Raw genomic sequence first — 25,421 nt, 5'->3', positions numbered from 1 at the left:
TTCAAGTTAATATCTAAAGAAGATATCATAATGCTTCTGGCAGTTAAATAATTTTGAAAGGAAATTAAGTATTTAATGACCAATTATCACAATAATAATAAAATAATTATTTTCCTTATTGAATTATCTAACCTAATTGTGAAATTTGTTTGTTACTTAGAATATACAGCACAGAAACAGGCCACTTGGCCCATCTTGTCGATCACAATAATTGTTATTTTAAAGGTTTCTGATTATCAGGTTCAATAAGGAAAAACAAAAGGCTGATGTTCCACTCCAGGATTTCAGTAAATAATCCAGGTTGACAACCTAGTGCAGAACTATTGGAGGTGCAGCAAGTTCTGATGGAAAATTAAACTGAGCTACTGCCTACCATTAAAACTTATACGGTACCACGCACAGAAGCGGAAAGATTTTTCCGAGTGGCCAACACTCCTCTCTCAACCATCACAAAAATATTGAACAACAGGTCACTCAACTCATTGTTAATGGGATCTTGTGTTCAAATGGCAGTGGAATTTACCTACCTAATAGCAGTCTCTGCACTCCAACGTAATTAATTTTATGCAAAGTGCTTTGAGATGCTTCTGAGAAATATGATGAGGTGCTATCTAAGGGCAAGTCCTTTTTTACTGGAAGGCTGCCAACCCCAATTGTACCATATCACAACCTGCTTTAGGGTGGGCAAGGAACGGAAGAGAGAATAAAAGGAAAATACAGATGTAAATAATCCCATTAGAGGTTTTGGTGTACGATTCCTATATTTATTGGTTTGTGGTTTCACGATTTATGATTAGAAGGATTATTTGCACCCCTTCATCTGGTTGTTCAATGCAGATTATATAGAAGCTTCAGGTACTACATGAAGATGTACTTCTTGTCAAGAAGTCAATGAATCTTGAATATGCTGTTCGCGATACAGCACACAGGAGTGTCAACATGTTTTATGGCAGATGGTAGGACATCTGCACTCTTGCTTGGCTCCCACACAATGAGTGGACCATTACATTTTGAGGGAAATGGAAAGTTTTCCCATTCTTTAATCAGACTCCTTTAGGCCAGGTTACATGCAATAATTGCCTTCCTTTACACTGACCTAATAACAAGACTCAATCACATTTCCAGAAGAAGACCCTTCCTCACCTCCCCATATCAATCCTCAACAAACCAACATCACATTTCCATTTACTAAACTTTAGGCTGCATTTGAGACCAATTCCATCCTGTGAACTTGTACAATGGGAACCAGATTGAGACTGGTTGATTTAAGTTGACAGGGGACTCTGAATAGCTACCACAGAGTTATGATTTTCATCCCATTTGTTTGTGTTACAGTTAAAAGCTAGATTGCGGAACACAAGAAACCACTCAATCCATCGATCCTATTCCTCCCACAAACCACACGCAGCATATTCTAAATTGAAGTATATTTCACTTAATTAATCTCTTTGAGGAAAGGTTTATGAAGTTTCTCCTTGATTCCCCTCCTCAAAGGTAACTGATCAAAGCATCGATCCTGACAACTCTATTTTTCTACCCTGTGCTATGAAACCACTTCTTCCCCCGCCCCCATTTTATCAGCTCACAGAAATGTTTTCCTTTTTCCACAATGGAACCCAGTACGCATTATTGAAAGCTCTCCAAGCAAAAAGATAGCGCAGGAATGCTCGGGTTCAGATTAATGTCCATATTATGATTAGCACAGATATGAGGAGCTTTTATTCACTTTGTAACCATGTTAGCAGGTTAGCTGTTGAATGAACGTGGGTTAATAAACAGCAGAACAGGGGACTTTGTTTAATGATGGAGGAGGGGGAGGAGGGGGAAAAGGAGGGGAGAAAGGAGGGAAGGGGGGGAAAAGGAGGGGTGGGAAAAGGAGGGGGGGAAAGGAGGGGGGGAAAAGGAGGGGGGGAAAAGGAGGGGGGGAAAAGGAGGGGGGGAAAAGGAGGGGGGGAAAAGGAGGGGGGGGAAAAGGAGGGGGGGGAAAAGGAGGGGGGGGGAAAGGAGGGGGGGAAAAGGAGGGGGGGAAAGGAGGGGAGGAAAAGGAGGGGGGGAAAAGGAGGGGGGGAAAAGGAGGGGGGGAAAAGGAGGGGGGGGGAAAGGAGGGGGGGGGAAAGGAGAGGGGGAAAAGGAGGGGAGGAAAAGGAGGGGAGGAAAAGGAGGGGGGGGAAGGAGGGGGGGAAGGAAGGGGGGGAAGGAGGGGGGGAAGGAGGGGGGGAAAGGGAGGGGGGAAAGGAGGGGGGGGAAGGAGGGGGGGAAAGGGAGGGGGGAAAGGGAGGGGGGAAAGGGAGGGGGGAAAAGGACGGGAGGAGGGGGGGAGGAGGGGGGAGGAGGGGGGGAAGGAGGGGAAGGAGGGGAAGGGGGAAAAAGGAGGGGAAGGGGGAAAAAGGAGGGGAGGGGGGAAAAAGGAGGGGAGGGGGGAAAAAGGAGGGGAGGGGGGAAAAAGGAGGGGAGGGGGGAAAAAGGAGGGGAGGGGGGAAAAAGGAGGGGAGGGGGGAAAAAGGAGGGGAGGGGGGAAAAAGGAGGGGAGGGGGGAAAAAGGAGGGGAGGAGGGGGAAAAGGAGGGGAGGAGGGGGAAAAGGAGGGGAGGAGGGGGGAAAGGAGGGGAGGAGGGGGAAAAGGAGGGGGTAAAGGAGGGGAGGAGGGGGAAAAGGAGGGGGTAAAGGAGGGGAGGAGGGGGTAAAGGAGGGGAGGAGGGGGCAAAGGAGGGGAGGAGGGGGCAAAGGAGGGGAATGGGGGAAACGGAGGGGAGGAGGGGAAAAAGGGAATGGGGAGGAAAGGACGGGGTGGGATGGGAGGGCAGAGGCGATAAGGGGAGATGGAGGAAGGGCAGGGGGAGGGGGTAGGGAGGGGTGCTGAAATATAGGGGAAGAATTGACTGAATAAACTAATAGTTAAAAACTAATTTTTTTGTGGCCATGGTGAAAGCTGGTGGCAGAGAGGATCTGAGACAGGAGAGCGCTAATGAGTCACAGAGAAAGGAAGGCAGAAATGCATACCTTGGAATAGGATGCATACTCACAGACAATAGTTACAAATTCACTGGTCCAGCTTATTTTTCTGCATTTAAAAAATGTAACTGCGTAGGTATTAGTCTAAAATAAGGAACAACAAACCTACATCAAATCCAGGGGAGATTAGAATTAGTTCAACATCTGTGGTCGAAGCTGAGATGGCACTATGAACATTTATATGAAAAACAAATTGGGAACCACGACTGTTTCCTTGCTTATAGAATCCTCAACACATCACTGAAGACACAGCAGAGACCTGTGAGTAGTGGCAATGTTACTATGTCAATACAAAACAGCAGCAGGGAATGTGCGTGGCGAATTGTGGTTTGAGAAGGGTGACAAATGGGAAAAATGTGCAAATATATGTGGCCAACTCTGTGCAGAGAGCAGAATTTGTGTAAATCACAGACACGCACTGTTAAACTGCAGCAGTTAATCAGTAAGAAACAGAAACCTAAACAGAAGCTTCAGGTAAAGCAGCCAGACCTCTAAACTTCAATTCCAAACAGCAGTTGATGCCTTCAGAATAAAATTCCCAGGTGACCAGACCAATATTTTTGTGTCTTACACAAATATTTTGTGGACAACTACAGGAATTGGACCACATTTTTACTGAGTTTTGCATTACTCAGGATGAGATGTTGGACAAAACAGTTTCTCTCTGTTTCTTTCTCCAGCCTGCCCTCTTCCTCCTCCTGATAGAACTAATTCCTTGCTGAGTTACAGTTCCACAAGTGCAGGGTATCCGCAGTAATTCACCCACGTGGTCATATATAATATATAGAAAAAAGTCTTGCATTTTCACAGCACCCATCACAACCTCAGAACACCCCAAAGCACTTTGCAGCCAATGAAATACTTTTGAAGTGTAGACACTGTTGGAATATTGGAAACATGACAGCCAATTTGCGCACAGCAAGTTCCCACAAACAGCATGTGATAATGACCAGTTAATCTGTTTTTGCGATGTTGACTGAGGGATAAATATTGGCCAGGAAACTGGGAATAACTCTCCTGCTCTTTTTTGAAATAGCACTATACGTTTTTTTATTTGCATCCACCTGAGAGGGCGGCCAGAGCCTCAGTTTAACATCTCATCCGAAGGAAAGCACCTCCAACAGTGCAGCATTCCCCCAGCGCTGTACTGCAATTTCAACCTACAGTTTTGTGCTCAAGTCCCTGAAGTGGGACTTGAACCCATAGCCTTCTGACTCAGTGGCGAGACTGCTACCAACTGAGCCACAGCTAACATTATCAGCTATACAGGAGCATCACAAGCTACAACTCATTGAATGTCACAAGCTACAACTCTGGGAATGTACGAGAATTAAAGTGAGACCTGACTTTTTGTGGCGTGTACTACACGAGAGAACACTTCACCATGAGCAGCCGCAAAACAACTAAGGAAGGGGCATTATTGAATCTTACTCAAAGGTTTTTTTTCAAAAAAAAAGAGCCGAAAAGAAAGGAGAGATTCTTTTCCTCCCCAAAAATTGAGAAAAACAATAATTTTAGAAATGATGTAAACAGAAGAGGTAATTTTGCAAATTTAGCCCAGGCATGCAGCTTTTCTCATAGGAGGTAATATCAGGAAATTTAGTACATATTCAGCATATATTTACTGAAGTTCTGCAAATTCATAACAGGGACCTTTTTAAAGAGGCACTGAATTTCGTAAAATAAAATTAATTCAGCTGTTTAAAATAATATTGGACAGCATGAAGCTGAATACTGGTATAAGAGGAACGATTTGGAATAAGAATTTCTTGACAGAAGCAAATGTCAACTTTCTACTGGTTTACATCTTTTGCAATCACTGCAACAATAATGGGAGTCCTAGCCCCTGATGGGCACGATGAACGGACACGTAGAGTAAGCAGAGAAAAATACAGGTACAATATTTCTGTTGTATGTTCTATCCAGAGACCATGTAAATGCATAGCTTAGCCATTTATGAAAATTCAGGTCACACAAAGCAGTAAGTATCTTTCACAATTTCCCCATCCTGGTCTTGTAGTTTTCACTGGTCCTCCGCTCCTTTCCTTGAGGTGGGAATATATATTCTGTGGATATTATGTGCCCTATAGTACCTTGCCCAACTAGGTATTCTTCATGTGTGAGTCTATGAAACAATGTTGTCAGAATGGTCAAGCATGGGGCCCTCAGTGCCTCACTTAATCCTAGACCAAGCATCAATATATGTACATTTTCCAGATGATGTCATTGAATGCTGAACTATTTAACGTGTGTACATCACAGTTACGCTTGAACCTGTCCTCACTCAACATCCAGCCTTATTTACCAGCAGGAGCCACTGAAAAGGCTCAAGAATGGAAGTCCTGGATGGTTTTCTGTTTCCCTTCCTAATCTGGGAATGCTAACACCAACTGCAAAAGTCCCTATGCCTCATCTCTTCCTTCTCAGCCTCCCGCCAGCTGATATCAATGAACTCAGTGTCAGTCATGGATCAAACTTGGCACTTTCCAGGTTTGCATGGCTTTCAGCACTGAGCTCAATGTGATATTTTTTATGCCAGAAGCAAACTGTGAAATGAGTGTATTGTCATTATATGGTAAATTTTACAAGTTAGGACTCCCAATAAAAAACATAATTGGACAGGAAGGTAGAAGAGTCAGCATAGAAAACAGTTCGGCCAATTATTGGGTTATTCATTTTAATGACAGAAAAATCAAGGTGGTGATGAATCTGACACACTGACCACAGCAACCAATTGCTTGATGTGGCTCTGGTTGTGTGAGTTCTGCACCTGATAAGTTAGCTCTTAATTTAATCTAATATACATTTAAGAGTTTGAATAACTTCACTTTGCAAAAGAAAACAATTCTATCTTTAACTTCCCTCTGACATGTAACAGTCATAAACCCATAATTACTTAATGAATTAAAATAGTTTTCTCTTAAGAAAAGCAATTCATTTAAACTGAAGCCATTGTGCTGGAACAGTTCATTAAACTTACAAAATAAAATATAAATAGGTTTCTAGCTGCTTTCATATTGGTTGCCAGCCTCTAAATCCTGCAGCATGGATCACATGCAACAGGCGTTAACACTAGAATAAACTTGCTGGATATCCAACCATAACAGACATCAGAACTTAGCCCAATGGTAACATAAACATACTGAATAGTAATCAGGAGTATTTAACCTATCTTATTTTTCCCCCCTTCCTAGCTTGGGGATGCTGATGACAATTGTGGCATTTCATTGCTTTTCAGAGATTGGGTAACTCAGCACAGACTAGGGATCAAATCTGGAATCCTCCTGGTCTGTGCGTCTCTAAACTGCATCATGTATTTACTCACTGAGTCATTGGAGGTTTAATTCTGCTAATTAATAAATACATTTCTTGAAACACACTAACACATTTCAATAATAATACAAATTATTTTAGTTCTGAACAATTTTCTCCTGTTTTCTGCTCCCCTGAAGGTGTTGACTTCCTGTTGTGGTATGGTTCAATAGGCACCGGTCATCCTCTGATGGCTTGTCCAAATAGTCATTTTTCATGAATGAACCCTAACAGCGAGTGCTGACAAATCAATCAACCACAAGGGGGATGCACTGCCTAGCCTATTCCTGTCCTCACTCAACATTCATACAAGTGCACTTTGATAAAGGATTAGGAAGAAGAACTTCCATTTATATATGACAACAACTTGTACTTATATAGTGCCCATAATGTAATAAAGCATCCCAAAGCACTTCAGACAAGCATTACAAAGCAAAAACCTAACACCGAGCTACATAAGGAGATATTAGGGCAAAAGACCAAAAGCTTGGTCAAAGATGTCAGTTTTAAGGAGCGTCTTAAAGGAGGTAAGATGGGTAGAGTGTGTTAGGGAGGGAATTCCAGAGCTTAAGGCCTCAGCAGTTAAAAGCGCAGCCACCAATGGTGGAGCAATTAAAATCAGGGATGCCCATAATGCCAGAATTAGAAGAGTGGCGCAGTGGTTAGCACCGCAGCCTCACAGCTCCAGGGACCCGGGTTCGATTCTGGGTACTGCCTGTGCGGAGTTTGCAAGTTCTCCCTGTGTCTGCATGGGTTTCCTCCAGGTGCTCCGGTTTCCTCCCACATGCCAAAGACTTGCAGGTTGATAGGTTAATTGGCCAGTATAAATTGCCCCTAGTATAGGTAGGTGGTAGGGAAATATATAGGGACAGGTGGGGATGTGATAGGAATATGGGATTAGTGTAGGATTAGTATAAATGGGTGGTTGATGGTCGGCACAGACTCGGTGGGCCGAAGGGCCTGTTTCAGTGCTGTATCTCTAAACTAAACTAAACATACTGAGGGTTATGGGGTTGAAGGAGATTAGAGATAGGGAATGGCAAGGCCATGGAGGGACTTGAAAATAAGAATTTTTAAATCGAGGCATTGTTTAACCAGGAGCCAATGTAGTTCAGTGAGTACAGGGGGGTGATGCGTAAACAGAATTTGTTGCAAGTTAGAACACGGGCAGCAAAGTTTTGGATTATCTCAGGTTTACGGGGCGGGGGGAGGAACGACGATATTAGAGGCTGGCCAGGAGCACATTGGAATAGTCATGTATAGATGTAACAAAGGCACGGATGAGGGTTTCAGCAGCAGATGAGCTGAGATTGGGACAGAGTTGAGCGATATTGCAAAAATGGAAATAGACGGTCTTAGTGATAGCACCTTTCACATCCTTAAGGTGCCCCAAACTGCTTCACAGCTAATGGTTACTTTTGAAGAGTAGCATCATGAAGGTGCTTCCATTATTAGTATTTTTTTTGACGACTCATGTTTAAAAGATTGTGAAGATTGGTTAATTTGAAAAATCGAGGGGATGCCTGGATTTTCTTTTTAAAGTGTTACTGGAAGGACACTTAGAATTTTTTTTTAAAAGCACTTACTGGAAGAGACAATGAAGTGTTAAAATAAACATAAGGAGCCTTGCTGGCTATTGGAGTTGCTTACAGAGAAGTCACATGTCTAGGATTATGGTTGTCAGGAGTTTTGGCTTTTTGACTTGACTTGGACTTTTTGAATGCTCAGTCGGCGTGTAGCCTGCTAAGAGAGAAGCCACCTAACTCATCCTTTTCCACGTGCTTTGGAAAATCTGAGAATCCAGTGTGATAGCTGAAACCACTGACGCAGTAATTCTCTTGAAAAGTCTGCAAGACTAGTCCTCGACATCCCCTAAACAGAACTGCTCCAGCCATCTACGTGTACTCGGAAGGCAGACCAAAGGCCATCTGGAATATTCCATATTTTATCCTTTTTCTTCAGGAATTGACAACTTGGCCAAAGTATTTTTTCAAAAGTTAATCTTTGCAGAGCCAGATTTTTTCATTTTTGTTTATTTTTAATCCTTTACCCGGGGTGTATGTGCATGTGTTAGGTTATTTTCAGAAGGGTATATATTTATATTTTCATATTTCAAACTGTGCATTAATAAGCTTTGCATCTTTATTGAATAAGTCTTATTTTATAATAAATCAGTAATTTTGTTGCTTATTAAAGAAACCTGATTGGCGGACTTTTTTAAATTCTGAAACTAATATAAATTATATAATTGGCTGTGTCGGTAACTGGGTAAAACATTTAAACATACATTGTGACCAGTGGAGTAGTGGAACTAGAGTAAGGCAGTGCATTCCTCCAAAACAGTCCTAATAATAGTCAATATTGTTTAATTGGCAAATGTAGCAACTAATTCCAATACAGCAAGGTGCCACAAAATGCAATGAGATAAGGGGGGGGGGGGGGGGGTGTGTGAAAGGTTATCGGGGGGGGGGGGGTAGGCAAGAATGGGGAGTTGAAGTTACAATCAGATCAGCCATGATCTTACTGAATGGCAAAGCAGACTCAAGGGGCCAAGTGGCCTACTCCAGCTCCTAATTTGTATATTTGTACATTCGTAAGGAACCAGTTTGTCTAAATATTGATCAACCAATTTTCTCCTTCCTAATTTGGGACCTCTGAAGCCATTTGTGATGTCATTACTGCTGCCCAAGCTGATATCGGCTAAGTCAGCACAGACCAGCAATTTCTGTTATTCACTGAATAAACTCGCTGAGCCATCAAGTGATCCAGATCATAACTTTAGCCAATTAAGCTTGAGCTCATATTTTTTTAATTTAATTAACAGCAGGAGACTAATAATCAGACAGCACATCCATCCCTGAATGTTGATGTACTATTTTAAAATCCTAACAACTCCCTTCATTGAAGGATAAATTCACCAATTCCAATGGGAAGTCTCGCAGGTTGGAGAATTGGTACGACAGTGTTGTGTCACCCTATTTTCAACCTGTGCTCTATTCAAGTAACTTTCCTGCTGGGATTGTGGGTTTGGTGAATTTAGCATAAATTCACAGTGCGGCACAGTGGCGCAGTGGTTAGCACCGCAGCCTCACAGCTCCAGCGACCTGGGTTCAATTCCGGGTACTGCCTGTGTGGAGTTTGCAAGTTCTCCCTGTGTCTGTGTGGGTTTCCTCCGGGTGCTCCGGTTTCCTCCCACACGCCAAAGACTTGCAGGTTGATAGGTAAATTGGCCATTAGAAATTGCCCCTAGTATAGGTAGGTGGTAGGGAAAATATAGGGACAGGTGGGGATGTGGTAGGAATATGGGATTAGTGTAGGATTAGTATGGATGGGTGGTTGATGGTCGGCACAGACTCGGTGGGCCGAAGGGCCTGTTTCAGTGCTGTATCTCTAAACATAACACATTGAGAGAGACTGGTAGAAATATACAGTTTGCCCAACTTGCCTTTATAGCTGTAGCATATTACAGAGACCTCCCAACTCTGATACTGAATTAGTCTGAAAAAATATTCTCCCCCTTTGACCTTTAAAAAAAGAGTCATGGAAATAAGCACTATCGTCATAAGTTACGTATATATTTGAGCAGCACTGTATTAAATCTAATCTGTGACTAAAAGTAATGTACAACTATTTACAGTCTTTTCTGGACTTTGACAGGCAATAATATTTCTCAAAGTTGCTTCAGCTTGAATATTAATTTATAGAAATTAAAAGCACACCAGGAAACACAGTAAAATGTGATGCTTTGCCCTGTAACTCAATCTAATAAGTATTTAGCATCTGTCTTTACAAAACAAAACTAATTTTCATCAGCCAACTGCAGCAGCAGCATCAATGAGAAACTTAAAAAGAGAATTCCATGACAGTGAGGCCTTACTTGTAGAATCTGACTAAATGCAGCTCTACCCACATTACCTACACCCCCTCACCAAAAATACACTTCCCATACAGCTATAAGCTACATACCTTCACAGGCCTCAGATACTTGCTGAATAAAGAAATGGTCCAAAGCTGAAACCTTCACACCTAAATCACTCACTACTTGAAACGAAAAGGTAAAGAAAGCTACAGCTGCATCACAGTTTAGACCAACACAGGCCGAGGAAGGAAATCTGCTTCACCAACTCTTCAGAATCTGCCATTAATCTGCACATCCTGTGTTATGCTCCACCTCTGCTTCCTAAGGACAGCAGAAGTCATGAGACCCAGGCCTGCAATGCGCATGGGTGCCAGCAGCAGCACAGAGTTTTGTCTGTGTGCCAGTGGTTCTAGTGTGGCGTGCATTCAGCCGTAAATCACCAATGTCAGCTTGAGTCACAGTCACCCTGCCTAAGCGGATTTGACATTTACAGCAGAGAGAGAGAGAAAAAGAGAGTGCTCTGAACAAGACTGCTAATATAAGTGAAGGTTACTGTACTTGCTTTCAAGAGTTTAGCTCCTTCATTGGCACAAATCTGTCATTGCCTGACATCTGTTCCTGCCATTTGTATCAACTCACGCCGCTCTGGTTATTGACCAAGCAGTAACAATATGGTTATAATGAACAATCTAATGAGTTTTACGCTGGAAGAGGGGAACAACACTGCTGATTAAGCCATGAGGTGCAGCTGAAGTACTTGAATCATCTCTCAAGGAGTCTATTCCTGCATAAGCATGACAGAACATTCATTATAACCAATAGTATATGGGGTGGGGGAGCACGAGCATGAGCCAAAAGAAACCGTTTAACTACTCGCACAGTACCTCTGACCTCTAAGCTTGTTCCAGGGATGCTGTTATTTCTCATAAACTGCTGCGTTTTTATAATTAGCAGACTTTCAATCCTGCTTCAGGAGTTCAGTTTCCATGCACTGTTTTCCCTCTTTTCTGTTCAATATCTGGAATCAGTCTCTGTAGCACTGCATATGGCAACCCAAGGTCCGAACCAATGGGACAGGTTTTCCAAGTTTACTTTAGCAAAACTAGCAGCCTTAACCCAGTAGCACATTGGCAGACCCACATTTTTATAGGTCCATAATACCACTGATTACCCTGAATATTAAAGTTTCTTGCAAGATGGAATGTAGTTGATGGAGGGCGAGCACTCACTACACTTTCATTATGTAAAAGTCTTAAGACTTTTTTTTTTCGTTGTGCAGCTTTGCCAGGAGCACAGGCATTGCGAGCGAGGAGTGAACAGCTGGGAAGTCAATTTCATCGGGGGTTTCGGTGGAGCAGGGATTGCTGGCTTTGCCAGGAGCCCAGGCATTGCGAGCGAGGAGTGAACAGCTGGGAAGTCAATTTCATCGGGAGTTTCGGTGGAGCAGGGATTGCTGGGTAAGTAGAAACCTATATATTTGGGCTGTTTCTGAACCCGAGACACTACTCTTGTAGTGTCTCCCACCCGCCCTCCTCCTCTTACCAAAAAAAAAGGACTCGGTTGTGTATAGGTAAGGTAAGGCTTTTTCTATTTCTCTTCTTGTTTTATCGTGTGATTGGTTAAAAACTTGGGAATTTAGAATAGTGGGAATGGAGGTTAAGGCAGTTGAATGTTCCTCCTGCAGAATGTGGGAGGTAAGGGTCGCCAAGGGTGTCCCTGCTGACTGCATCTGCGGGAAGTGCACCCAGCTCCAGCTCCTCGAGGACCGCGTTCGGGAACTGGAGCTGGAGGAACTTCGGATCATTCGGGAGGCGGAGGGGATTATTGAGAGGAGTTATCGGGAGGCAGTCACACCTCAGGTAAAAGAAGGTAGATGGGTTACCGTCAGGGGAAGGAGAGGGAACCAGCAGGCAGTGCAGGGATCCCCTGTGGCCGTTTCCCTCAACAACAGGTATACCGTTTTGGATACTGTTGGGGGAGACGACTTACCAGGGGTAGGCAATGGGATACAGGTCTCTGGCGCAGAGTCTGTCCCTGTTGCTCAGAAGGGAAGGGGTAAGAGGAGCAGAGCATTAGTCATTGGGGACTCCATAGTTAGGGGAACAGATAGGAGGTTTTGTGGGAACGAGAGAGACTCACGGTTGGTGTGTTGCCTCCCAGGTGCCAGGGTACGTGATGTCTCGGATCGTGTTTTTGGGATCCTCAAGGGGGAGGGGGAGCAGCCCCAAGTCGTGGTACACATAGGTACCAACGACATAGGTAGGAAGACAGATGGGGATTTAAGGCAGAAATTCAGGGAGCTAGGGTGGAAAGCTTAGAGCGAGAACAAACAGAGTTGTTATCTCTGGGTTGTTGCCCGTGCCACGTGCTAGCGAAGTGAGGAATAGGGAGAGAGAGGAGTTAAACACGTGGCTGCAGGGATGGTGTAGGAGGGAGGGTTTTGGTTTCCTGGATAATTGGGGCTCTTTCTGGGGTAGGTGGGACCTCTACAAACAGGATGGTCTTCACCTGAACCAGAGGGGTACCAATATCCTGGGGGGGAGATTTGCTAGTGCTCTTCGGGGGGGTTTAAACTAATTCAGCAGGGGGATGGGAACCTAAATTGTAGTTCCAGTGTGCAGGATGTTGAGAGTAGTGAGGTCAGGGATAAGGTTATAAGGACGCAAGAGGGCACTGGCAAGCAAGAGCTTGGTTTAAAATGTGTCTACTTCAACGCCAGGAGCATCCGGAATAAGGTGGGTGAGCTTGCAGCATGAGTTGGTACCTGGGATCTCGATGTTGTGGCCATTTCAGAGACATGGGTAGAGCAGGGACAGGAATGGATGTTGCGGGTTCCGGGATTTAGATGTTTCACTAAGAACAGAGAAGATGGTAAAAGAGGGGGGCGTGTGGCATTGTTAATCAAGGAAAGTATTACAGCGACAGAAAGGACGTTTGAGGACTCGTCTACTGAGGTAGTCTGGGCCGAGGTTAGAAACAGGAGAGGAGAGGTCACCCTGTTGGGAGTTTTCTATAGACCTCCAAATAGTTCCAGAGATGTAGAGGAAAGGATAGCAAAGATGATTCTTGACAGGAGTGAGAGTAACAGGGTAGTGGTTATGGGGGACTTTAACTTTCCAAATATTGACTGGAAATACTATAGTTCGAGTACTTTAGATGGGTCTGTTTTTGTCCAGTGTGTGCAGGAGGGTTTTCTGACACAGTATGTAGACAGGCCAACCAGGAGCGATGCCACATTGGATTTGGTACTGGGTAATGAACCCGGCCAGGTGTTAGATTTAGAAGTTGGTGAGCACTTTGGTGATAGTGATCACAATTCGGTTAGGTTTACCTTAGCGATGGGCAGTGACAGGCATATACAGCAGGGCAAGAATTATAGCTGGGGGAAAGGAAATTATGATGCGATTAGGCAAGATTTAGGATGCGTAGGATGGGGAAGGAAACTGCAGGGGATGGGCACAATCGAAATGTGGAGCTTATTCAAGGAGCAGCTACTGCGTGTCCTTGATAAGTATGTACCTGTCAGGCAGGGAGGAAGTTGTCGAGCGAGGGAGCCGTGGTTTACTAAAGAAGTTGAAGAGCTTGTCAAGAGGAAGAAGAAGGCTTATGTTAGGATGAGACGTGAAGGCTCAGTTAGGGCGCTTGAGAGTTACAAGCTAGCCAGGAAGGATCTAAAGGGAGAGATAAGAAGAGCAAGGAGAGGACACGAGAAGTCATTGGCGGATAGGATCAAAGAAAACCCTAAGGCTTTCTATAGGTATATCAGGAATAAAAGAATGACTAGAGATAGGTTAGGGCCAATCAAGGATAGTAGTGGGAAGTTGTGTGTGGAATCGGAGGAGATAGGGGAAGTGTTAAATGAATATTTTTCGTCAGTATTTACAGTGGAGAAAGAAAATGTTGTCGAGGAGAATACTGAGATACAGACTACTAGGCTAGATGGGATTGAGGTTCACAAGGAGGAGGTGTTAGCAATTTTGGAAAGTGTGAAAATAGATAAGTCCCCTGGGCCAGATGGGATTTATCCTAGGATTCTCTGGGAAGCTAGGGAGGAGATTGCAGAGCCTTTGTCCTTGATTTTTATGTCGTCATTGTCGACAGGAATAGTGCCGGAAGACTGGAGGATAGCAAATGTTGTCCCCTTGTTCAAGAAGGGGAGTAGAGACAGCCCTGGTAATTATAGACCTGTGAGCCTTACTTCGGTTGTGGGTAAAATGTTGGAAAAGGTTATAAGAGATAGGAATTATAATCATCTTGAAAAGAATAAGTTCATTAGAGATAGTCAGCACGGTTTTGTGAAGGGTAGGTCGTGCCTCACAAACCTTATTGAGTTTTTTGACAAGGTGACCAAACAGGTGGATGAGGGTAAAGCCGTGGATGTGGTCTATATGGATTTCAGTAAGGCGTTTGATAAAGTTCCCCACGGTAGGCTATTGCAGAAAATACAGAAGTATGGGATTGAAGGTGAATTAGTGCTTTGGATCAGAAATTGGCTAGCTGAAAGAAGACAGAGGGTGGTGGTTGATGGCAAATGTTCATCCTGGAGTATAGTTTCTAGTGGTGTACCGCAAGGATCTGTTTTGGGGCCACTGCTGTTTGTCATTTTTATAAATGACCTGGATGAGGGTGTGGAAGGGGGGGTTAGTAAATTTGCGGATGACACGAAGGTCGGTGGAGTTGTGGATAGTGCCGAAGGATGTTGTAGGTTACAGAGGGACATAGATAGGCTGCAGAGCTGGGCTGAGAGATGGCAAATGGAGTTTAATGCGGAAAAGTGTGAGGTGATTCACTTTGGAAGGAGTAACAGGATTACAGAATACTGGGCTAATGGGAAAATTCTTGGTAGTGTAGATGAGCAGAGAGATCTTGGTGTCCAGGTACATAAATCCCTGAAAGTTGCCACCCAGGTTAATAGAGCTGTTAAGAAGGCATATGGTGTGTTAGCTTTTATTAGTAGGGGGATCGAGTTTAGGAGCCACGAGGTCATGCTGCAGCTGTACAGAACTCAGGTGCGGCCGCACCTGGAGTAATGCGCGCAGTTCTGGTCACCGCATTACAGGAAGGATGTGGAAGCTTTGGAAAGGGTGCAGAGGAGATTTACTAGGATGTTGCCTGGTATGGAGGGAAGGTCTTACGAGGAAAGGCTGAGGGACTTGAGGTTGTTTTCGTTAGAGAGAAGGAGGAGAAGAGGTGACTTAATAGAGACATATAAGATAATCAAAGGGTTGGACAGGGTGGATAGTGAGAGCCTTTTTCCTCGGATGGTGATGGCAAACACGAGGGGACATAGCTTTAAGTTGAGGGGTGATAGATATAGGACAGATGTCAGAGGTAGCTTCTTTACACAGAGAGTAGTAGGGGCGTGGAACGCCCTGCCTGCAACAGTAGTAGACTCGCCAACTTTAAGGGCATTTAAGTGGTCATTGGATAGACATATGGATGAAAATGGAATAGTGTAGGTCAGATGGTTTCACAGGTCGGCGCAACATTGAGGGCTGAAGGGCCTGTACTGCGCTGTAATGTTCTATGTTCTATGTTCTACTGTCAATTAAGTGACAGTCTGTTTGCTTCTGTGGACAACAAGAGCAATTAGAGAAAGGTTTTTAAATAATAATTTCTTTTTAGGTGGGACTGAGGCAAGGGACAAGGAAGTTATTGTCTAAAAGGTTTACAGATATTTGTGCTCATAATTTTCTAGAATGGATTAGCAGCGTGAATGACATTAAATACCAAAATATGAGCTGAAAGAGATCTGCGGATATTACTTGACACGGGGTTCAATAAGTCCAATCACTGTGGTGCAGAAATCAACAAAGCAAACAGAATGCTGAACTGGAATCTAGAAATTACTGCTGATATTAGCCAATGGCTGCCCAGTGCATTCATAGCATTGCTTTGCCTGCTCTCTTAACGCAAGCAATAACCCATTTTTTTCAAAATTCTACTAGAAACAATGGTTATGAGGAGAAAATTTTTAACATTATTTGGTCTCTGGACCTTGTGTATAATGTGATTTTTGCCAGCACCACTGCCAATGAAGAGTTACAAATGTTCTCTGGCCAGCCAGAGCAATATAATGTGCCACTTGGGACACTTCCATCCAGCAGCCCTGAAATTCTGCGAGAAGTGGAGGGGCACATAAGTGCCACGATGCACCCACACAGGCAAGACCACCACTATTGACCACAACAAAGTTTTCCAGGTTAGGGGGTTGCTCTCTGTTCTAATATGGCAATTGCAGGCACCCATGCCCTCCCCTTCCTATACTGCCCACACCCCCACCCTACCAGAAGGAAATTGCAAAGGAGCTGCTTTAAAAAAAAATACATAAATTGGATGCTTTTGTTTGATGTCCAGGCCAAAATCCTAGCCTGGACCCCCAAGTGTGCGACATTTTCACTCTTCTATAGGTCAGTCCACCTGGTCTAATCAAGTATAACTCTGCCAACCCTTTGCTGCGTTTCTCTGAGGAAACCTTGCTGGAGTGGGGAGAGGCGGAGAGGCTCCACCCCCACAAGACCAATCCTGAACTTTAGTGCAAGACCAGGAACTGGAAACATTCAAGTGATGCCAGGAGTATACCAGAAAGGCCGCAAATGTCCAAGGTCAGTTGATCCAACAAAGCACAATCTAATATAAAAGCAAAATACTGCGGATGCTGGAAATCTGAAACAAAAACAAGAAATGCTGGATTCACTCAGCAGGTCTGGCAGCATCTGTGGAAAGAGAAGCAGAGTTAACGTTTCGGGTCAGTGACCCTTCTTCGGAACTGACAAATATTAGAAAAGTCACAGATTATAAACAAGTGAGGTGGGGGTTGGGCAAGAGATAACAAAGGAGAAGGTGCAGATTGGACCAGGCCACATAGCTGACCAAAAGGTCACGGAGCAAAGGCAAACAATATGTTAATGGTGTGTTGAAAGACAAAGCATTAGTACAGATTAGGTGTGAATATACTGAATATTGAACATCAGCAAGTGCAAACCTGAAGAAAAACAACCTGAAAAAAACAGTGGGTGAGCAAACTGAACAAACTAAGATGAACTGAAATAAATACAAAAAAAGATTGTAAAAAATGTAAAAAGGAATGCCAAAAAAAAAGGAAGAAAAAATAACTAAAAATGAAAGTAAAGTGGGGGGCTGTCATGCTCTGAAATTATTGAACTCAATGTTCAGACCGGCAGGCTGTAGTGTGCCTAATCGGTAGATGAGATGCTGTTCCTCGAAATTGCGTTGATGTTCACTGGAACACTGCAGCAATCCCAGGACAGAGATGTGAGCATGAGAGCAGGGCGGAGTGTTGAAATGGCAAGCAACCGGAAGCTCAGGGTCCTGCTTGCGGACTGAGCGGAGATGTTCCGCAAAGCGGTCACCCAGTCTGCGCTTGGTCTCCCCAATGTAGAGGAGACCACACAGTGAGCAGCGAATACAGTATACTACATTGAAAGAAGTACAAGTAAATCGCTGCTTCACCTGAAAGGAGTGTTTGGGGCCTGGGATAGTGAGGAGAGAGGAGGTAAAGGGGCAGGTATTACACCTCCTGCGATTGCAAGGGAAGGTGCCCTGGGACGGGGACGAGGTGGTGGGGGTAATGGAGGAGTGGACCAGGGTGTCGCGGAGGGAACGATCCCTTCGGAATGCTGACAGGGGAAGGGAGGGGAAGATGCAACTGGTAGTGGCATCACGCTGGAGGTGGCGAAAATGGCGGAGGATGATCCTTTGGATATGGAGGCTGGTGGGATGAAAAGTGAGGACAAGGGGAACCCTGTCACGGTTCTGGGAGGGAGGGGAAGGGGTGAGGGTAGAGGTGCGGGGAATGGGTCGGACACGGTTGAGGGCCCTGTCAACCACAGTGGGGGGAAATCCTCGGTTGAGGAAAAAGGAGGTCATATCAGAAGCACCGTCATGGAAGGTAGCATCATCAGAGCAGATGCGTCGGAGACGGAGAAACTGGGAGAATGGAATGGAGTCCTTACAGGAGGTAGGGTGTGAAGAAGTGTAGTCGAGGTAGCTGTGGGAGTCAGTGGGCTTATAATGGATATTGGTAGACAACCTATCCCCAGAGATGGAGACAGAGAAGTCGAGGAAGGGAAGGGAAGTGTCAGAGATGGACCATGTAAAGGTGAGAGAAGGGTGGAAATTGGAAGCAAAGTTGATAAAGTTTTCTAGTTCGGGGCGGGAGCAGGAAACGGCACCGATACAGTCACCAATGTACCGGAAAAAGAGTTGGGGGAGGGGGCCTGAGTAGGACTGGAACAAAGAATGCTCGACATATCCCACAAAAAGACAGGCATAACTAGGACCCATGCGGGTACCCATAGCGACACCTTTTACTAGCAAATTGCTAGTTCCGAAGAAGGGTCACTGACCCGAAACGTTAACTCTGCTTCTCTTTCCACAGATGCTGCCAGACCTGCTGAGGTTCCAGCATTTCTTGTTTTTATTTCAGATTTCCAGCATCCGCAGTATTTTGCTTTTATCTCAATATGCATTCTCTATGCTCAAGAATTTTCAAAGAGTTGTGGACAGACTAACATCTGTATGTTAGATAACTCATCCAATCTGATGACAATGCTTCAGACGCTGCATACTGTGGTTGCTGACAATGAAAAAGTGATACCACCAAAAGGCTGACTGTTGGTGCAGTAAACAGTATATTGAGCATCAGGCTTCAGTTTTGTTGGTGATTGTTTTGAAGAGGTTAAGAGATTAGGGAACCATTATTGAAGAGGTGGCAATGGAGTCAAGGAGTAGATGGAAACTGGAGAGAGAGAAAAAGATGCGATAACAAAAGACAGATAATTCTGGAAAACCTAATTCTGTAACAAAGAGTCAGACAGAAATAAAATGTCACAGGCACCATAGAAATTCAATAAAATCTAGAAGGGAAATATATCACTTAAGACTCTTCATTTTAGACACAATCTTGCTGCAAGCAAAAAGAAAAATTGGGGTTATGTGCCTAAAGACAATGGTTTCTTAGTTAACAGCTACAGATTTATAAAAATAAGAAATAAAAATCACACATTTTTAAGACGTGAGCTTTAAAACTATACTGCATACTGGTCTTTATGCCTCCTTTCAGCCCATTATCGTCACACTTCAACATCCTTACAAACTAAGGGCCTTTGCGCTCGAGTTAAACCTTCTGATGTTAGCTCTGGTTACATTTACAAAGTTATATTTTTTCTTCCTCCTCTTGGTTTATCTTCTGATCTCCTTGGCGCCATATTCTCTGAATTTACACTTATGCTGCGTCCTGCTCTGTTTGGATTTTGGGCTGTCAGTTTCCCTCTGTCTTCAGATCACTATCTCATTCCTTCTCTGGTTGGTCTTCCTGCCCAGATGTTCTGTTTTGTCTCTTATTATAGCTGCGCTATAACATTTCATGTAAAAGATATAGTTACAATCCCCATTGTGCACATATCATTTTCTGTGTCCTTTAAATTTAGCTCTGCTCAACTCACGCTCCGAATTATTCCATATTCAGCCTCAGGTATATTGTAGCTACTGACCCAAAACCAGTAAGGCAGCTGCAAAAGTACTCACTCCCCTGGCTGCAAATAGGGCAGAGCAGCAGGAGCATTTCAAATGTTAAAAATGTTCCATTCAAAGTCTTTAAAGTTTCCAAGAGCTCCAATAAACTATTTGGACATCTTTACATCAGACTGGAGCCATACTGCTAATGGTGTGTAACCAAAGCAGCCGAGACAGCCTCTAGAAGGGAAAGGGCAAACTATGCCTCACTTTACTTTGCTCAGGTTTCAAATCGAAAACTGACACCTAAGTAACATGCTACTTTTCATGTCAATGTACACCTGAAACTACTTTACATTAATGCAAAAGTGAGCATGTAACTCAGTCAAGTCTCTGCGAGGAATTTGTTTCTTTTAGATTACTTGGAAATACAACCATTATTGTTACTTTTTCTATCTTTGTCATAATCTTTATATTACTTTCAAATTCCTTATGAAAATTTATGAATTGTATTTTCTATTTCTGAAATGTTATTGTAGCCAAGAAGTTACAGTTAGAGAAATCGGAGAATGAATGTTTAACGCAATCATATAACACATATAACATTCGTTTGTCTGCTATATTTACTTAGGTATTAACTTGTTAATTTTAGATGAATTTTAACTGGAGTAGCCATATAAATACCATGGCTACAAGAGCAGGTCAGAGGCTAGGAATCCTGCGACAAGTAACTCACCTCCTGATTCCCCAAAGCCTGTCCACCATCTACAAGGCACAAGTCAGGAGTGTGATGGAATACTCTCCACTTGCCTGGATGGGTGCAGCTCCAACAACACTCAAGAAGCTCGACACCATCCAGAACAAAGCAGCCCGCTTGATTGGCACCCCATCCACAAACATTCACTCCCTCCACCACTGATGCACAGTGGCAGCAGTGTGTACCATCTACAAGATGCACTGCAGCAACGCACCAAGGCTCCTTAGACAGCACCTTCCAAACCCGCGACCTCTACCAACAAGAAGGACAAGAGCAGCAGATGCATGGGAACATCACCATCTGCAAGTTCCCATCCAAGTCACACACCATCCTGACTTGGAACTATATTGCCGTTCCTTCACTGTCACTGGGTCAAAATCCTGGAACTCCCTTCCTAACAGCACTGTGGGTGTACCTACCTCACATGGACTGCAGCGGTTCAAGAATGCAGCTCATCACCACCTTCTCAAGGGCAATTAGGGATGGGCAATAAATGCTGGCATCGCCAGTGACGCCCACATCCCATGAATGAATAAAAAAAAATTAACATCTCTGCTAAAATAGTAACAAAGGACTTCATACAAACTTATTAAATATTTATTCACTAACACTTGTAACAGTAATTTCAAGGTTTGTTTGTCTATCCAATCCTATGCTCACTCAATGTCCACTCATGCTCTTTCCAGGAATCATCACTGGAAAGTGATCAGGAGTGTAATCTTACCTGATTTTCCCCCAGCCTGGTCACTGAGGTCAACTGGAGTTAATTCAGCACAGACCAGAAACTGAATCAGGTTTTCTGGCTTATGTGGCCTATCATTTCACCAAGTAATGCCTTTTGCAGCTCGACCATCTCAAAAGTCCTTAAAATCATCGCGGGGTGATTGCTCACCCAGTCAGTAACCAGCTTCATGATCATAAAATTTTAAAAATCACAAAAATATAGTACCAGAAGCACCCATTTGCATAGGACATAAAGCAAAGATCCACTGGAAGTGTGTATACCAGATGTCCTGTTGTCAAATCTGTACCTTTTATAAAGACCGGTGAATTTAGCAATAATGGATAACTAGGCACTTGCAAGAGTGGCACTGACGTAGTTACTCCAAAGCCGTGAATGCAACTTTAACAGAATATGCATACATAATGTCACATTTCAGACTTTGTTTGGAACCCATTTTAATGTCAAGGAAGGTCCAAACAGACTAGCAATGTAGAAAATCGATTGCCAAACTGCATGTGCAGACTGAGAACTGTCTGTCTGCGAACACACCTCAAATAACAGACTTATTGTTGGTACCAATGCTTATGTTTGCCCCCTACTAGCGCACAGAAGTTGTAGGCACCTGCCAAAATCCTCATCTTAAGGAGAGTCTTGCTGCCTCTGATGACACTGCCATCACTATTTTGACTTTACACTGTTGCTTCAGACTGCAGTCAGTTCTGTAAATTAAAAGGAGCATCAAGCTAGAATTTTCAATGCTTGATTTGAAAATGACTGTGCTTGTTTGCAGCTTAAATTTAATTACTGATGTTGATTGTCACAGGAACGGATTTGTACTGTCAAAACATTTAGCTGGAAAGCTAAAAGCATAAAGAATATAATCAAACAAATGCTTCAACTTTCCCTGAGGGAGATAAAGAAAAACTGTTCAACATACTGAAATGGAAATAAAAAGCTTCCTCTCAGCAAACTGCAGCTATATCCTCTAGTAATTTCTCTTAAAACAGGTATCAGCAAGTTCATCACCTTTCCCACTTTCCGCTCTTCATTTCACCTGAAACTTCAATGTGTTTATATGCCATTCTCCCTATAAAGCTCCAAATACTCAGTCTCTTTGTGCTGGAAAATAAATTCTAGATTTCTTGTTTCTGGACTTTTAAGTGGTTGCATAACATTAAACTAGACTTGTAACAAATGCAATTATTTCCTGCTCTTGCTTGCAATCTATCCCTACTTCTTCAATCATGACTCCCTCATCTCTTCTAATGGTATATATTCAATTTGTTGGGCTCCTTGGCACTGAAATCTATGGAATGAGGTGTCTGGTAGGTTAGTGGTTTAGTTACTAGACTAGTAATCCAGAGGCCTAGAATAATAACCCAGATAAGAAGAGTTCAAATTCCAGTTTGGAATTGAATTCAATTTTAAAAATCTGGAAGTAAAAAGCTGGAATCAGTAAAAGTTTGGTCATAAAAACCAAACTGGTTCACCAATGTCCTTTAAGGATGGAAACATGCCATCCTTACCTGGTCTGGCCTCGATGCAACTCACCAATGTGGCTAACTTTTAACTGCCCATTAAATTGTATCATAGGTACAGGAGTAGGCCAATCAGTCCCTCAAGCCTGTTCTGTCATTCAAAGAGATCATGACTGACCTCTCTCCTAACTCCATCCACCCGCCTTGGCTCCATATCCCTTAATACCCTTAAGTAGCAAAAATCTATCAATCTCAGATTTAAAATGATTAATCTGCTTGCAGCGGTTCAAGAGGTGGCCTACTTCCACCTTGTCAGGGCAACTAGGATGGCCAATAAATTCCAACTTTACCAGCCCACAACGCAAGAATTAATAATTCAACAAAAAGTAATGTTCATCTGAGCAGGTAAAAGGAACTTTATGTGGAAATCCATATATCTCATATATAGAATAGAAATGAGCTCATCTGGCTTACTCTGCTTTTATCATGAATTTGCATGGCCATAAGTCATGGATAAGTCAGAAGTCCAATCCATCTTGTCCACCTGTCCAGAGAAAGTCCTTCAATGGCATGAAATTAAACAGTAAGAAAAGTTACTTTGTTCTAATAGCAAGGGCTATGTACTTCAAACTTTACAAAGCATCAAACTATGAAAATAGTACAGAAGCACAATCACATTACGGCAACCACATCACCCAAGGTATGCAGCATGGAAATTCATGACCATTAATGAATTAGAGATATTTGATACTAAATGCAAATTTCTGAGGGCTTTTGCATTATTAAAAACAAGCAACAAATACCAGCTCCCTACACTAAACATCAGCTCTTTGTGGCTGCTTGTTCACGGCAGGGCTTACCATATTATTCCATCTGCTCTGTCCTTTTGAATGTTATATTGGGGTATCACTATTGGGGTTCCTGACCTCTTTCTCCAATTCCATCCTGAATTTGGTCACTTCCACAAGAGTTTGTTGAACAGGGAAAATTAACGGAACAAGTCAGGATTCTGCCCTTCTACCTTTCTCTTGTTTGGTCAGAATGCCAGGAGAGATCCAATCAGATACTTATAATTTTGTAATATCCTGGCTTTCAGCAGGTGTGTTTGCATAAGGTAAACCAGCAAAAAAAGGGGGGAAAACATTTCACATTGATAGATGGATCAGATCTGCTTCCCAATCTGTGTGTACACAGCACATTAGATGCAGCTATTGCCAGCCTATAAGAACTTTCCCAGGAAGCCCAGGATCAGGTTAACATCCCAGCCAGATTAACAATGCAAGTACACATTTACGCATTCAGCAGTTGCTTTCTTACTGCCGAAACCACCCCACAGAGAATATCTGACAGCGAGGGAGTCAGCCGACGTTATGAACTTGATTCCACTGGACATCTTGGAGCACATTGTCCATACTGTCAGACAGAATCCCTGAATCCAGTAGTGTGTGTGTGCTGTGCAGCGCTTTTCAAATATAGGACATTATAATTACAATAAAATGTCTTACAAGGTAGTTTACTTGGTTTAAAAGCCTCTCCTTCGACCCATATGCTCAGTACTTATGCAGCACAATCAAATGTTATTGCCTCACATAATGCCTAAGAAAGGTTTTATCTCTTAATCCTTTCTCTTTTCACAACACAATTGGGCATCACGCAACTCCTCAACACAATCACCAGTACAAGCACAGGCAGCGATTGATTTTTTTCAGTTACCACATAAAAAAATCGAAATGTACACTTTACAAACTAACATTGCATCTTGATACAGGTTAATTAAATTTGAAGTTTAGGTTGAAGTGGGGCTTTGTTGAGCTGAAATGTGTGTTCTGAGAACAATGCAAGCCACACTGAAAAAAGGCTAAAGGTTTATTAAAAATTGATATCACAGCATTGCCCACATCCTGATTTATAGCAGTACTGTTTAAAACCTATAATATTCCTATCATTTTCTTCTCTGCAGTGATAATCATAAACCAAAGGAATTAAGTCCCTGTTCCTGGAGCTACTCTTGTGATGTGGAATTGGTTGCAGCTGACACTGACAATTATACTGATGATTAAGCTTTTATGCCATAATAAAGAAGGTTGTACCCTAGTTATGGGGCAATTGGTACGTTACCGGATCAGTTGATCAATGACATACAGGTTCCATTGTTGGTCCACTGAGTTACTGCACCAAAGAAATGCACCATTGATACATTCAGACCAGAAAAATCCCAGGTTCAATTCATGCTGTGCAAAAGCAGTTGATCTGAGTCAGGGAAGCAGTGGGGGGCTCAAGTCAGTCTCCGTACGCTGGGCTAGGGAGGTGAAAGGGATCAGCTTGGCATCTAGTCATCCCTGCTGTGAAGTCCATGTGTGGAAATTCCATAAAGACAGACTCAAGATTCTTAAATAAGGCCTTCCACAGCTGAATAGCCTGAAAACACACTGTCAAGGCTCACGCATGAAAAAAATGTCATGACTCGGAGAATATTGGAGGTGATCCAGAATCCTTGGAACCACACCCAAGGATGCATCAGTGCCTTAATCCCAGAACACTGAAAAAAGTTATAAGACTTGTGCTAATGGGTGAAATATCCCCCAATTATAGTCAATGAGAGAAATTCTACCCAAATATTTCAGTCCAGTAACTGCATCAAAAGAGTAGTGGGCACCCATCCAGAGAATCCCAAATTCAAATCCAAATTTTTATTGTCTTTTGAACTAACTTTTACTCAATAATTTTATCATCAGTGGCTTATGACAGCCAGTCATGCGAACATTTTGTAGAAAAGAGGAATGGTTCATTCCAATGGAAAGAA

At 43.2% G+C, this 25,421-nt stretch overlaps 1 protein-coding gene and 1 long non-coding RNA gene across 10 annotated transcripts in view; one reads left to right on the top strand and one right to left on the bottom strand.

The window, feature by feature from the left end:
• Window positions 1-25,421, bottom strand: part of raraa (retinoic acid receptor, alpha a) — a 594,392-nt gene that overhangs the window by 389,478 nt on the left and 179,493 nt on the right. For 3 of the 9 annotated variants that reach the window (XM_068013484.1, XM_068013482.1, XM_068013491.1), the window contains exon 1: window positions 10,290-10,482. The exons of the other annotated variants lie outside the window; for them this stretch is intronic. The gene's annotated coding sequence lies outside the window, so the exon portion shown is untranslated. Of the gene's footprint in view, window positions 1-10,289; window positions 10,483-25,421 lie in introns of those variants that run through there. 9 annotated transcript variants of the gene reach the window in all.
• Window positions 3,180-24,660, top strand: LOC137348175 (uncharacterized). The gene is made up of 3 exons (XR_010969086.1): window positions 3,180-3,272; window positions 11,462-11,639; window positions 24,579-24,660. It is a non-coding gene; the product is annotated as an uncharacterized lncRNA (long non-coding RNA).

This window comes from Heterodontus francisci, chromosome 33, assembly GCF_036365525.1.
Source record: "Heterodontus francisci isolate sHetFra1 chromosome 33, sHetFra1.hap1, whole genome shotgun sequence".
NCBI lineage: Eukaryota > Metazoa > Chordata > Chondrichthyes > Heterodontiformes > Heterodontidae > Heterodontus > Heterodontus francisci.
Note: the sequence above shows the minus strand (reverse complement) of the source record. Positions and strands in the feature narration are given on the sequence as shown.